The sequence below is a fragment of the Lepisosteus platostomus genome, chromosome 2, assembly GCF_059453375.1.
Source record: "Lepisosteus platostomus isolate fLepPlt1 chromosome 2, fLepPlt1.hap1, whole genome shotgun sequence".
Taxonomy (NCBI): Eukaryota; Metazoa; Chordata; class Actinopteri; order Semionotiformes; family Lepisosteidae; genus Lepisosteus; species Lepisosteus platostomus.
The window spans coordinates 43,748,018-43,763,839 of NC_142612.1; the positions used below are offsets into that span (position 1 = coordinate 43,748,018).

Consider the following 15,822-nt stretch of genomic DNA (forward strand, 5'->3'; position numbering starts at 1 on the left):
TCCACAGTGGGAAAGCTCTCAGGCACTTAAATATCTCAATTCCACTTACTCCCATTACAGGTATCCTTGGTGATTTATCAAAGATTAAAGTAGCTTTTCAATATAAAAATACTTTTTGACTCTTTGTATTATTGCTAAAAAATTAATATAGCAAAAATGGGTGGACAGTACAGGACCGTCGTACAAAGAATGGAATAAAGAGGCTGTATCACAAGTTAAATTTGAAAAGATTTTGTATCATTTACAGGGGAAACTTAATGAGTATAGGAATCTTTGGGGTCCATTAGAGACATACTTGAATGGCACTGGATGTTAAGAATATTACTAGAAAGTTATTTTTTTATTATTTTTTTTGTGGCTGTAATTTTTTGTTGTTGTTACTGTCTAATAAGAACAAAAATGAGACAATAAAAAAAATAAAATAAAATAAAAATAAAGAAATCCCCCAAAGTTGGGGGGGTGGAGGTGGGTTAAAATAAAAAAAACAGCCCAATTTGCAAATGCTTGTATACTCTGTCTCAAAACTGATAACACTACATTTCGAAACCTAACATTAAGTAAAATCAGTAAAATCCAAGGGGATAGCAATTTGCTAAGTCACAAATATATTTGAACACATTCAAAGTCCACAACAAAGTTTTTGATAAAGGTTACTGAGACAAACTGCTGATTGAAGTTATGTAAATAGATGAAATTCCCATTTCAGTTGAAAACCTACCCAGGTGTGGAGAGATTTTCAATTTCAATTCCATGACCATCTTATAAAAAGAGGAAATCTTTGGAATGATTTTGCTCAACATGGACCCAGCAAGAAACTCAGGAGTGGGTGAAAGACAAATGGCAGGACGATAGAGTGGAAGAGTTCGAACGTGTGGTGGCATTCGCCACAGAGGAAGACCATGAACTATTATGTCTGATGAGATAAGAGCTACCATAATAGACCATGTCATAAAGCATGGTTTGTCATTGAGAGAGGCTGGTCTAAGAGGTCAGATCTCAACCGTTCAACTGTTGCATCTATAGTAAGAACTTCCCAGCAAACCAACAGGTAAGATATGCATTTTACAAAGGCTTACACTTAAATGAATACAGTAAATATTAGCCTCTAGAATCACTGCTTACAGATGCAGCCATTCAAAATGGGTGAGGTATTTCACGGCATACCGCGACACGCCCACCGGGGTATCACGCGGTATCACGTGTCACGTGACTAGCTATCCGGCGTCGCCTTGTAAAACCGCCAGGGGGAGCTTAACCTCTCATGTACAGCATTCGAGCCTTTAATTTTGAACTGTGTATTACAGCATGTTAATCATCAGTCATTCAAATGTTGGTATATTTTATGAAAGCAAGATTGCTCAGTTGGACAAAAGTACACAACCTACCTTTATCAGAAATATTTATGCATCAAAGCCTTTACTGAAGATATTACTAATAGTATTAATAATGGATGACTTTGGACAAGCTGTATACTCAAAGTATAATTTCTTTAGCACATTTGTACAAGCACTTGGAATCTGTCCAAGCCATACTTTGTCAGGCATTTTGTTTTACTTCAACGGGGCATAAAAACTTCCTTGCTTTTAACAGGGCGTTTCATAATTTCTAGCTACGAGAATGATTTAAAATGCGACACCTATCATTCAACTAGAGCTTAAAATATCACATGGAAAAATACACACCGGTATTCCATTTCTCCCTAAACATTGTAAGCTTCGAAGTCTTTAACTAACGTGATACCGGATACGTCAACAAGCATACTTTTAGAATTTGATTAAAAGGGAATATAATATGGAATCGCGTATCTCAATAATTTAATAACGGTATGATTATATCCGTGTACTGCGGCAGAGCTATGTAGGGCTGTTTCGCCTGCCTGATCATGCGAGCTTTCTTGTAGCCTACTGGTCTAGGTGCGTGACTACCAACTGACAGGTTGGGTGTTCGAATCCAGCTGGTGCTGTACTTTTCATTTTTATTTATTTATTTTTTAATCGCGTAACATAAACATATTACCGTATGCAAACTGTACTGTATACAGTATGTATATGTATATTTAATGTCTTAACTGTGCCCGTTTAATTGAATTTAAAAAAAATATTTAACACGAACATTAAGCTGCTTACATCTTCCGCCTGAGAACAGTCACCCGTTGCTACCCAACGCAGAATGGTGATTGGCTGACACCATCTGACACCCCTCTGATTGGAGAAAAAAGACGTGCTGGTGTGCTATACCAGGAAGAGGATTTCTTTCTATTCAAAATGTGTATTTTAAAAGTTTAAGAAGTAAAAACCTTACAGCGTACACAGATTTCTAAACTGATCAGGATCGTTATCTTTGTCTTATGCATAATAATGTTCACCGCTCTGTCCAGCAAATTAATAATAAACTTTATTTTATATAGCGTTTTAAACGAATAAGTAATTAGATTGCTCATAAACCTAATCACTTGCTTTTTCTTTTTATTTAGGCTCAGATTTCAACTATAGATCGTATTATTAATAACCATAATAACAACCAACCAACAAAAACAACCATATAAACATAATGGTGGTGCTGGACCTTCCAGTTTTATTTATTTATTTTTTAATCGCGTAACATAAACATATTACCGTATGCAAACTGTACTGTATACAATATGTATATGTATATTTAATGTCTTAACTGTGCCCGTTTAAGTATTGAATATTCATATCTAATTTTACCACTGAAGGGAAATCTTAACATAAACATACAGTATATGGCTGGTCTCTGTACTTTAAAGAAAAAAATACGCACCAGTATTCCATTTCTCCCTAAACATTGTAAGCTTCGAATGAAACCACTAAATAAAGACATAAATATAGAAATCTTAAGATTTGTTTTATTTAATGTTGGTAGCAGGATGAACTGTCAGAGTGTATATTTTGTCGCAAAGTTGCTACAAGATGTTAACAGTGAAAAAGGTATTTAGAAATGAGTTATTTCAAGATGAAAAAGAAAACATACACGAAACATGGTTTCATTACGACCAGAATCGGTCTTGAGATATTTTTAACTTGATTTACAGTATTTGAGAGGTATGTCTTAACAGCGATACTACAGTGCTTAAGTACTGCTCACGTATATGTTTCTAGGTTTATATTATGCATTTCATACGGTCAAATTACTTTTGAGCAACTAATAAGAAGCGCTAAACGGTATGCGTTTTAGTTTCGTTTTGTGCTGGAACCCGTGGATTGATTCGAGATATCAAGTACATACAAGTCATTTTTTAAATGTTGTAGTTCGTCTTGAAAAAATGTTACGAGTACATCATCTATCAACAATTACACAGGTTCTGTTTCCATATTGCGGATTTTGGTTAGGTACAGTATTATCAAATCCAGTGGCGCTGTGTGTTACTTTACTGAGTCCCAATCTGTGATTGAAACCTGTAAAACCGGTTTAATTCGTCACAGCCAGCACTCTTCAGGTGTGAGGGTCTTCTGCTCAGAATGAAACGCTAAAATGTTTGTGTATATTCTAATGGTAGTGGGGGCAGGGTGTGTGGAAACAGGTTTGTTCTTCACACCTGAAACATTTTCTCTGAAAGGATTTTCTTCGAAGTTTAACCGATCTTGTTACAGCATGTTACAGTTTACTATTATTAACCATATTAATTTTAAGTGCTTAATGTAAAATCTTGTAAAAATATATTTTCATTGTTCAAATATACATTAATATACATTAAGTCTGACTATCATATAATAAGTTAAATACAAAACTAAAGAAAAAATAGGGTTAAATATAATTCAAAATATTTTGCTAACAATGTTAACTGTTTATGAATAATAAATGTATTAACTAAGGAGTAGGATGGCACAGTTGTTAGTATGTTTTTTGTTTTGTTTCTTTTTCATAAATACAACAGTAGTACCTGATGTCTCAGTGGCTTTCAAAATTAAATTATGCATGCAAACCTGTGAACTAGAAAGATAACTAAGATTTTAATACTAATTAAATGACCGCGGGCACTTCCCACCCCCCCTACATTCTCAGAGTAGAACAGACTAACCTTCTAATGAAAGACGGTCCACCCCCCACGGACAGGAAAAGTGCCCACAGGCACTTAAACTTAATATGGTCAGTAACGGTAAACAGTAACATGGTAAGAAGGAGCACGTACAAACGTTTTCGAAATAACCACATGTAAGACTCTGATCCTAAAAATGTTTAGGGAGAAAGTGGAATACTGGTGTGCTTCCAGAAGAATCAGTATGGCTCAGAGATTAAATAAAACTTCACAGACATTAACGAAGAGCATAACGCGTGTACTGTATACACTGCAAGTACTGTACAACCCAACTCTCTGCAGGAGTGCTGGCTGTGACGAATTGAACCGGTTTCACGGGTATTTTCAAAGTAGGAGGCGAGATTTCCAGCGAAAGACACCCCCCTCAAAAACCCAGTAAATACAGTACTTACTAGTTAAAGGCTAGGCTCCCTACTACGGCGAAAGGAACCCTTCTTTCATTAGAAGACAATGAACATATTTTAGCCCTGAATGAATTAATAGCAAACATGGTTTACATAAAAGACATTTTTCCAAGAAAGTTTAGCCTTTGTCACTAATGAAACCACTAAATAAAGACATACATATAAAAATCTTAAGATTTTTAAAATACATGACTTTGCTAAAATTTATTTGAAAATAAAAACAATTACAACCGCCAGGGGAGAGAGAGAACAGGGGAGGGATGTTGGTTTTGCATAAGGGGCGGGGCTATGGAAAGTAGGTATGTTTGGGAATGTGTAGTTACATGTTCTGGCTGTTTGTGAATTATCGTTGTTCAGTATGGAGTGTTGAGGTATTGATTTTGTGTAATGCTTTATGTTGAAAATTGAGGTGGATTTTGTTTATGATAAACAGGATAAACTGGGATGGGAGGAAGGTTTGGTTTTGCATAAGGGGCGGGATTATGATAATTGGAGGACTTTGCGAGTGTAAAATGGTTTGATTATTTGATTTTGTATTGTGGTTGTTATCTATGTTTTTGGTTGGTATTATGTTTATATGGTTGTTTTTGTTGGTTGGTTGTTATTATGGTTATTAATAATACGATCTATAGTTGAAATCTGAGCCTAAATAAAAAGAAAAAGCAAGTGATTAGGTTTATGAGCAATCTAATTACTTATTCGTTTAAAAAGCTATATAAAATAAAGTTTATTATTAATTTGCTGGACAGAGCGGTGAACATTATTATGCATGAGACAAAGATAACGATCCTGATCAGTTTAGAAATCTGTGTACGCTGTAAGGTTTTTACTTCTTAAACGTTTAAAATACACGTTTTGAATAGAAAGAAATCCTCTTCCTGGTATAGCACACCAGCACGTCTTTTTTCTCCAATCAGAGGGGTGTCAGATGGTGTCAGCCAATCACCATTCTGCGTTGGGTAGCAACGGGTGACTGTTCTCAGGCGGAAGATGTAAGCAGCTTAATGTTCGTGTTAAATATTTTTTTTAAATTCAATTAAACGGGCACAGTTAAGACATTAAATATACATATACATACTGTATACAGTACAGTTTGCATACGGTAATATGTTTATGTTACGCGATTAAAAAATAAATAAATAAAAATGAAAAGTACAGCACCAGCTGGATTCGAACACCCAACCTGTCAGTTGGTAGTCACGCACCTAGACCAGTAGGCTACAAGAGAGCTCACATGATCAGGCAGGCGAAACAGCCCTACATAGCTCTGCCGCAGTACACGGATATAATCATACCGTTATTAAATTATTGAGATACGCGATTCCATATTATATTCCCTTTTAATCAAATTCTAAAAGTATGCTTGTTGACGTATCCGGTATCACGTTAGTTAAAGACTTCGAAGCTTACAATGTTTAGGGAGAAATGGAATACTGGTGTGTATTTTTTTCTTTAAAGTACCAAGACCAGCTATATACTGTATGTTTACGTTCCAAAATTAATATCGTTTATGGCCTTCACACGCGTTACAGTATGCTCCTATTCTTTTTATGCTCAGCTACTAAGATTTCTCTTCAGTGGTAAAATTCAATATCTACAACGGGCACAGTAAAGACGTTTACAGTAAGTCTTTCTACGACAGTCCAACGGACCACGAGTGCCCCTGTCGGTCAACCAATCACGCACCGCGGTATCGCGTGTCATCTTACCTGCGGTACGTATCTGTACCGCTCACTTTGAATGGCTGCATCTGTATGTGTAATTGGATTTGTTCTATAGGACCCAACGACTACCTCCCTCAGGGGAAAAAGGAAAGACGTTCGATGCTGAGCAGGACAGGGCCATTGTGAGCATGGTCATTGCTGATATAGCAATCAAACGTCAAGAAATTCAGGCCAGGGTACTGGGAGACAACACTGTTTTTCCAATTTTTTAAAGTCTCAGCCTCACAACAATAGCTTGGACCCTGACGAAACATCAGCCTGAAGCAGTTGTACACCGTTCCTTTTGAGAGGAACAGTGATTGTATCAAGGTGCTCAAGCACCAGTATGTTCAGGTAAGGTGTCTATTCAACAGTTCAATGGTTTTGAACAAAACTTAGGGCACTGTAGGACACAGCACTCACTGCCTTATTGTTTTTACTGTAGGTACACAGTAATGCTTTTACTGTATAGCCTAATCTGATTGATTTCTGCTAGAGAGTCATGGAGCTGGAGGCCAGTCCAAAACCCCATGAAATCATTTATGTGGATGACGCTGGCTTCAATTTAGCAAAGAGGGCCACAGTAGATGTTCTGGGTCAGAGGGTTGGCAATATCACTATGTCATCCACTGGCTTACTTTTACACAGGTCCCAAATCGGGCCACACAATGCAGAGTACCTCATTTCATTCCTGGATGAATTATATGGAAGGCTTGTGCCTGAGGAGGAAATGGGACAGGTGAGGCCAAACATGCAAACATTTGTGATTACGTGGGACAATGTAGCCTTTCACCATTCCCGTGCAGTCAGATTGGTTTGCAGCCCATCTAAGGATGGTTTCCCTTTTCCTTCCACCTTATTCACATTCCTCAGCCCTATAGAGGAATTCCTTTCCTCATGGAGGTGGAAAGTGTATGGTCATCATCCACATGATCAGATGTCCCACCTGGAAGCAATGGATGCCAGATGTCTGGACATAACAACTGGAGACTGCCAGGGATAGATCAGGCATGCAAAGAGATTCTTGCCCCATTGTATAGCAAGAGAGGTCATAAGGTGTGATATAGATGAGAACACATGGCCAATGCAGAAGAACGGATAGACTAAAACCTGCATTACTGTACCTGTGACTTATAGTTTTCTTTCAGTAGTAGAATACGTTTTTTTATAACATCAATATTGCTGTATTACAGTTTCGGCATTTTTGTCACTTTTCACTTGTCTTTGATTTTTTTTTCTGTTGTATGTACTGTGGTGGTTCATTGTATAGAGTAGTGCATGTACAATCCTGTTTTGTAATGGAAAGTTTGTTTTAAAAAAATTGCATACACAAATAAAAACCTACAATTACAATTACGAGAAACTAGAGAGCACAACATTATTTGTTACATGGAAGCCTGACATAAAATAAACCATATACTGTAATGCCACCTGTCTTTAGTGTTTTTCAGGTCATTGTGCTAGGTTGGACAAAGTAATGTTGTTGGACAAAAAAAGGTGCTGGTGTTTTAATAGGATTATTTTATTTTAAGACAAGTTTGCAGTGTTTTGATAGACTTAGTGCATTTTTGGTGTGAAATGAACTGTTGTGCCAAGCTCCGTTTTGGCATAGAGAGTTGTATGAAGAGTTTTGAAAAAGTGAACTTGGTATTGAAAAACACTTGTTAGTAATTGTAAAAAAACGTAATAGACATGAATAAAGCTCTGGAGCTTGGAGTACCCCATGTAAAGTGTGAACCTATTCATGCTTATTAACACAAAATCATGTTGCAGTGAACTATTAATAGGTATTAATAAAGCCTTTATAAACCACACATTAAATGTGCCAATAATACAGATTCTTTTAATCACAATTGTAATCACTGCATTCGTTATACAAATATTTTGCAAATACAAGTACAAAAACAGAATTCTTTTTAATTAATGAAAATGTATTTTACACAGAAATGTAATTTAACATACCCTATATTTTCAATAACAACACCGAAGCATGGTAACAAATTAAACAAATATAAAAACTGAAAGGATAGAAAAATCTTCCTACAGGAAAGCTTAATAATTTGAAAGCCATGAAAAACTTACAATGCTCCAGGTTTGCTTTTGTTGCCAACATTGTACAGGTTATTTTTGTGCAAAACTCAGAAAATGAAAAATACTTTGAGAAACAATAACATGATAAATTAAAAGTGTAAAAGACTTATTTAAATGCAGTGAAACAACTTTAACACTTGACCTAATTCAACACTTAGCAGTGTAGTGATTCATAGCCGTTTCAGGGACGCCAAATATGTAATGTTAGTGGCTCTCTGAAGGCACCAGTTCTGTAGGGTTTGGGCATTTACTGAGACAATTATTAATTGTAGCAGTAAATCACAAAGTTGATTCTTTTGATGGCTTTAGAATCCAACCATGCGACATAACTCAAACAACGCGCACACACAGGTACTAATACACGAGGATACATTTATTAATACATAGAATATGCATATAAACCTAACAGATCTTAGCGAGAGGGTTATCAGAATACAAAAGATATATATTCAATCAGTTACAAAGTGTTACACATATCAAGAGGACATACGTTCAGTATATCATTCATTAAGACCGTTTCATAAATGAACTTGGTTATAACTTCTACATTAGATACTCAAACAAGTACATAACTCTTAGGAATTAAATTGATAACAACTGGTTGGGATAACAATTGAATTCTCGAGCTGTAATGCATTGAAGTTGAATACTCATCCAATCTCTGGGGATTCAGATCTCCTGCGGGCACAAAGAAACAGTTGCAGGCTGTTGCTGTCCAATCCGCGCTCTCTGGCTCGGTGCCAGGCTGTGCTGTGCGGCTTCTGACGGTGCGCTGCTGATGCTCACGGACCGGCTAGTTAGTGTTGGCTTTAACTAGCAAAGTTTGTGCACAGGAGAAAAGATGACTGTGGGTCCCAGCAAGTCAGGAAGAGGACCGGTTCGTTCCTAATGAAGAGCTAGTTCTGAATAGTGATTCAGCTGTCCACAGTTCCGACCTGTTCACGAGGCCTGCTACTGGTTACTCTCTGGCAACCTCCACTCTAGACTCTTAGAACAAAGGAAAGTTCTGGCACTCGGACACACTGGCCGTTCCGTGGTTGTCCGGGCTGAGTCTCAGGATGGTCAGGAGGCGCGCTGCGAGGATGTCCTGCCCTTGGGAGCCTTCTGCTCCTGGGCCGTCCTGCCCTGGAATTCTCCTTTGAATTCCCTTAAGAACAGTCCACAGAATCCTCTCCAGAATCCCTTCTGAATCTTGTTGAATCTCTGTGTTGCCTGTTTTTACCTGGAGGAACTTCAGCTCATTGATTGGCTGAAAGTTCCATGGGCATCAGAGTCCCACGTGGGTTACTCGGCCCTACCAGTCCCTGATTGGTTGATCAAGGTGAGATATGAGTCACTTACTCCTGACACTTAGGAATGCAATCCAGATGTCCAACTCGCACTCCCTAGACAGATAGGCGCCAATGGATGACCATTGATCATGATAGCCAGGCTTAGCTAAGTGCATCCCCCTTTGGGAGCTGGTTTCTTATCACAAGAAAACATCTTAAATCAGCTTGCATGAATTCTTTCTCTGTGGCTGCACCACAGAGATGAACAGAGAAATTAGGCCTAATTTGGGAAAGCTCAGAAAAACTTAATTCTGCCTTATTAATAAGCCTCACCGCTACAGCAGCAAGCATTCTTCTTCAGAGGGAGCCACCTCTACATGTTGGTCAATCGTTCAATTATCCTTGCCAAGGAAAATAACACTTACACACTTACAATTTTTACATACTGTATACAGCAGCCACATTGGTATTTACCTCTCTTACTGCTTCTATGAACTTCACTCTTATTCCTAATTTTCTTTTTCTTGTGAGAAGAATCAGAAGAGGATTCAGATGATAGAGAAGAACTTAATTTGTCTTCATCTTCTGAAAAAGATTACTCAATTGAAAGAGCTTTTTCTTGCTGTGAAAAGCAACAAATATGTTATTTAAAGATAATAAAAATATTAAATGTAACAAATATACAAATAAAAGAAAAATGCTGATTGAAATTCAAATTAAATCTGAAATTTGATGCATTTATTGAAACAGACTTTACGATGCAATTACAAATCTTTTACATGTCTTACAACTGTATTAAATAGGTATTTTTGTTAAAATCCTGTCCTCATCAGCTTCTGGCATGGTACAGTAATAATAACCTTACCTAAATGTCAGAAAAAAGTGTTATTTACAGATCAAGCCATTCAAAATGCGCAGAGTACACTGTGTCAAAACGCAGTGGATGTGGAGCATCATACCACATCATACCCCATTCAAATTGAAATATGATAAAACATTTTGACATGTTCCTTTTAACTCTATTGCTGTCGATATTGTAACAAGAGACAAAATGAAATGCTTGTAATGTAGGGAGCTCTGAATGAGTTAAACTTTGATGCTGGACAAATAAATGTATTTTCCACAAGCTATACTGTTATGGCAGTACACTGGCAGTTTGAAATTATTCTTTGTTATTAATAAATCACTTAGCTACAAACATGTTGTGATATTTAGAAATATAAAAAATGTCAATGTTGTGTCCATAATATTTGCTGTTTTAGTTTTTCAAAGAAATGTTGATTTGTTAAAAGAAAACTCTTGGCAACAGCTGGGTTTGAACCCCCAACCTCCAACATGCAAGACAGGGTCCAGGGTACCAGTATGTTTTGGAGTATGAGAGAGAATCATATAACACATAAGGAGAAAAACCACAGAACCCAGAGAGAACATGCAAATTCCACACACACAAGACAGCAGGAATTGAACCTAGGGCCCCAGTGCTGCAAGATAGCAATGCTAACCACTTCGCCACCATTAGAAATGGATGAATAGCTTATCTTTCTAATTAAAGTCGTGCAATGTCTAAGCAGGAACACATCATTATATCTAATTTTTTAAAAATTCAAAAAGGGTGTGAAACAGGTTTGTTTACAAAAAATTTAGGCACAGAGACTCAGACTTTGTGGAGTGAAATTCGGCACAACCAGCTAGCCAGCACTGCTGCGCACCAGCCGAGAGAGAGCGCACACAGGGGTGCAAAACCAGGGGACTATTTACACGAAAACGGGTGATCTCCCCAGACTGTATGCCTGTTTCACAGTGGGTCAGCTGCACTGGTTAGCAGCTTTCCTAATCCCCACCCTGACCTCTAGCACTCCTGTCCTGCCCCTCGCCACGTACCCAAGCCAGGTGCTCTTCAGCCGCTGCGAATGTGCTACATCAATGTAGGGCTTTCAGGCTCACGTACAGATGCAGCCATTCAAAAGGAGCAGGTTATACCACAGTAAAACGCAGAAGGCATGTTGCGGTGGAGATAATAAAGCTCAACCTCTCATGTACAGCATTTGAGCAAAGCCAGAAAACACCCGGTTTTGACTCCCGATCACTGCTGAGGGACAATCTTTATTCAATTAAGAATTTAAGTTGTATACTCTTTAGACTTTTAAATTTAAACTGTATTACAGCATGTTAATCATTATACATTAAAATTGATATATTTTATGAAAGCAAGATTGCTCAGTTGGACAAAATGTACACAACCTACCACCGTTATCATAAATATTTTAATTATGCAGAAATACCTTATGCATCAGTCTTTACCAAAGATATTACTAATAGTATTAATAATGAATTAATGATTAATAATGATGTAAACTCAAAGTATTACCCTCGTCTACATTCCTTGTAACCGTCTTTGTAAACTAAAAGATTTTATTTTTCATTGAAAAGTAACACCACAGCATTTCGTTGATCCGATCACGCATTTGTTTCTATTCATACAAAGTAATTCCTGAGAATCTCTGATTCACCATGCCTTTCACATGCTCATTAAAGATATTAATTTAGGAACATAAACATATTACTGTGTGTAAACTGTACTGTATATGGCTGGTCTTGGTATTTTAAAGAAAAAATACACAAAACATTTTAAGCCTCAAAGTCTTACATGTGGTTATTTCGGAAACGTTTTTACGTGTTCCTTGCTCCTTCTGACCATGTTACTGTATGTTTATACAGTATACAGTACTTTGTGAGAAAAGTGATAGTTTTAAGCTTTTCCGCGAATACTCTCAATACCGGAGTAAACAGAAGCATACTTTTAGAATTTGATTAATAGGGAATATAATATGGAATCGCGTATCTAAAGAAATTAATAATGATATAATTATATTCATGTACTGTAGCACAAACAGTAGTATATACACATAACTATTGATATGTGTACGGCAGTTACAGCACTTGTCATGTGACAGTATCAGTGGTGTGATGGTTTAAGTGCCTGACTTGCGAGAGGTCAGGTGTTTAAATCCAGCTATCGCCATAAGTTTTCTTTTAGCAAACGTTTCTTTGAAAAACTAAAATAGCAATATTATGGACACGCTATTGACTTTTTTATACTTCTAAATATCACAACATGTTCGAATCTAAGTCATTTATTAATAACAATGGATAGTTTCAAACTGTTACTGATATCATTATCATCAATATGTGAAAAAGTTAATCCTGTTTTTTATGGTCTGTAGCTCAAATCCTGCTTAACTAAACATTAGACACAATGCTGTAAGACTAAAGAAATCAATAACGATATTAATTCAAAGATCTAAATATATTTAATGCATACGCCTGACATTAGGGGGTATGTCTGCTCACCTGCTTGCGGTGACGTCTCCGTCTTTCCCTCTGAATTTCTAGCAGGGACCTGTACCGTGTGGATCCCTTTAGATCTCCCTTCAGATTTAAAAGGTTATTAATAATATCTTTAGTGTAGCATTAACATTGGAATGTTGGAGAATAGTGATTACAAACATTAAAATCATACTTGCTTTATACTGTCCAACTGTACAATCTTGCTTTTATAAAATATACCACCTTGTTTAATGTGTACGATGCTGTAATACAGTTTAAAATAATTAAAAGTCTAAACAGTATCATCTTGAATTCTTATCTCTATTAATATAACTATCAAGTGGTATTAAATAAATACAGCTTTTTAGTATAGATTACACTTTTCTAAAATGTATTTTAAAAAAACAATCGAATCTTTCCACTTTTGATCCCAAGAGGAAGAACATTCCAATGTTAAGCTATTAATTTTCAGCATAGTTTTTTCTCATATTAGCTAGTGCCTAATTACGCATCGATGAAAAACCGGAGGTTTAAAAAAAGAGAATTTGCTCACTGATAGTTTTATGTGCAAGCTGTGAATATTTTCACAACTCGTGGTCTTTAAAATGCATTTGGTTTGAAGGCTTTCTGTGTTTCCCTTCTGAAGATATGAACAAAAGAATATTTGAGTATGGTCAAAAAATGGCTTAAAAAAGAAATAAAAAATTAGATATAATGATATAAACATATACTGCAATACATTTACTTGGCTGGGTAGTCACGTCAGCCTGCAACGTTTCTGCTGTAAATCCTTCTGCAGGTGTGAGACAGACAAAGCAGGAACTTTTAATCGCCTTTAATTTTCTTATACATTTTAGAAATGTTTCATCTATGCATACACCACAAAACTATTTTTGATTGTATTTCTGAATCCTATGTATAAAAAAACTTGCAGCTTACTCAACGATTCTAAGATGATCATGAGGAAGTGAATTGCATGTCTAATGGTATAACCCCATTTTCCCCATTTTGATTAAAATCACAAATGCGTGTTTAATTAAATGCTTTTATTGATTCACAATCTGACAACACAATGTAAATCATTATCTTTGCATTCTAAGTCCCTTAATTCACTTTAAGCATAGCTTTCTCACTATTTAGATTTATTTTTCATACCATCGTTAAACAAAGCAGGCGAATACACAATATTAATGTAGGGTTTTCGGGCTCACATGAAATTGGACCCTACACCCTGTGGTACCACTGTGTACATACAGTACGAACATGTTGTGATATTTAGAAATATAAAAAATGTCAATATAATGCCAATAATATTTGCTATTTTAGTTTTTCAGAGAAATCGCCAGCAGCCATGTCACCCTGCAGCTTACAATTGACAACCCACTGAAGCTAAGCAGGTACATGGATGGGAGACCTCCTGGGAAAAACTAAGGTTGTTGCTGGAAGAGGTGTTAGTGAGGCCAGCAGGGGGCACTCACCTTGAGGTCCATGTGGGTCCTAATGCCCCAGTATAGTGACGGGGACACTATGCTGTTAACAAGCGCTGTCTTTCGGATGAGATGTAAAACTGAGGTCCTGACTCTCTGTGGTCAGTAAAAATCCCAGGGTGTTTCTCGAAAAGAGGAGGGGTGTAACCTCGGCGTCCTGGCCAAATTTTCCATGCCTCCTAATAATCCCCCTCTATGAATTAGCTACATTACTTTGTTCTCCTCCCCTCAGATGGCAGGCAGAACGCCGCGCCAGTTGGAGTATTCTCAGTTGCATTTAATGGCAATGTCAGCTCAAAGATTTGGTTCAAATCGACAATCAGACCCTGCTGATGTGGGATTAACGCTAGGATGATAGAGATAGTTTTTCAAAGAAATGTTTATTTGTTAAAAGAAAACTCATGGCGACAGCTGGGTTTGAACACCCAACCTCAGGGTTATAAATCAGTGACTTATGCCATCATGCCAGAGATGAAGCCATGCGGTAAATAGTGAAACAGAAGTACACATATCAATGGAAAGTCTTATATATATAGTATATCGTTATTTATTTCTTTAGACACACGTTTAGATATACCATATTATATTTCCTATTAATCAAATTCTAAAAGTATGCATTTGGACCGTATTTACAGAAAAGGTTAAAACGATCACTTTTCACAAAGTATATAAACGTACAGTAATATGGTCAGAAGGAGCACGTAAGAATGTTTACGAAATAACCCCATGTAAGACTTTGATGCTTTAAATGTTAAGGGAGGAATTGAATACTGGTGTGTATTTTTTTTTTGTTAAACTACCAATACCAGCAATATACAGCTTACATAATATGTTAATGTTCCTAAATTCATATCGTTTATGATTATCAGACGCGTTATGTTCATCTTCTATTTATACTAAGCTACTAAAATTTCCCTTTAGTTTTAAAATTCTGTATAAATATTCAATACTAAGCGGATTAAAATGTGCATAGTAAAGAGATTAAATAATTAAATCTTTTCACTACCGACCAATGCACCACGAGTGTCCCCGTCGGTCATTTTGGCCAGCCAATCACGTACTGCGGTACAACACAGTGGACTGTAGATAATTTTGTGCGGTGCAGGTGTTATTAATGATTAATTTCTTTAGATTAACAATTCCATATTATATTCCCTAGTTAGCAGATTCTAAAAAGTATGAGGTATTTTACTGCAATAACAAGTGTTCATAGAAAAGGCTAATCACTTAACTCACTTAACTTTGAACGTGTTGTGATATTTAGAAATACCAACAATATTGTTGTTGTAGATAAAATTTAGTTGTAAAATCCCATATTAATAATTAATATTAAGTGGATTTAAACATGCACAGTTAAAAGATATAAATGAAGCAACAAATGCACCATGAGTGCCGCCTGTCGGTCATGTTGGCCAGCCAATCACGTACAGTGGTATAACGTGGTGAACTATAGATAATTTCACGTGGTGCGGTGTTGTACCG

General features: G+C 36.6%; 1 pseudogene; it reads left to right on the top strand.

The window, feature by feature from the left end:
* Nucleotides 1–909: 909 nt before the first annotated feature.
* Nucleotides 910–15,822, top strand: part of LOC148676373 (uncharacterized) — a 66,613-nt pseudogene continuing 51,700 nt past the window's right edge.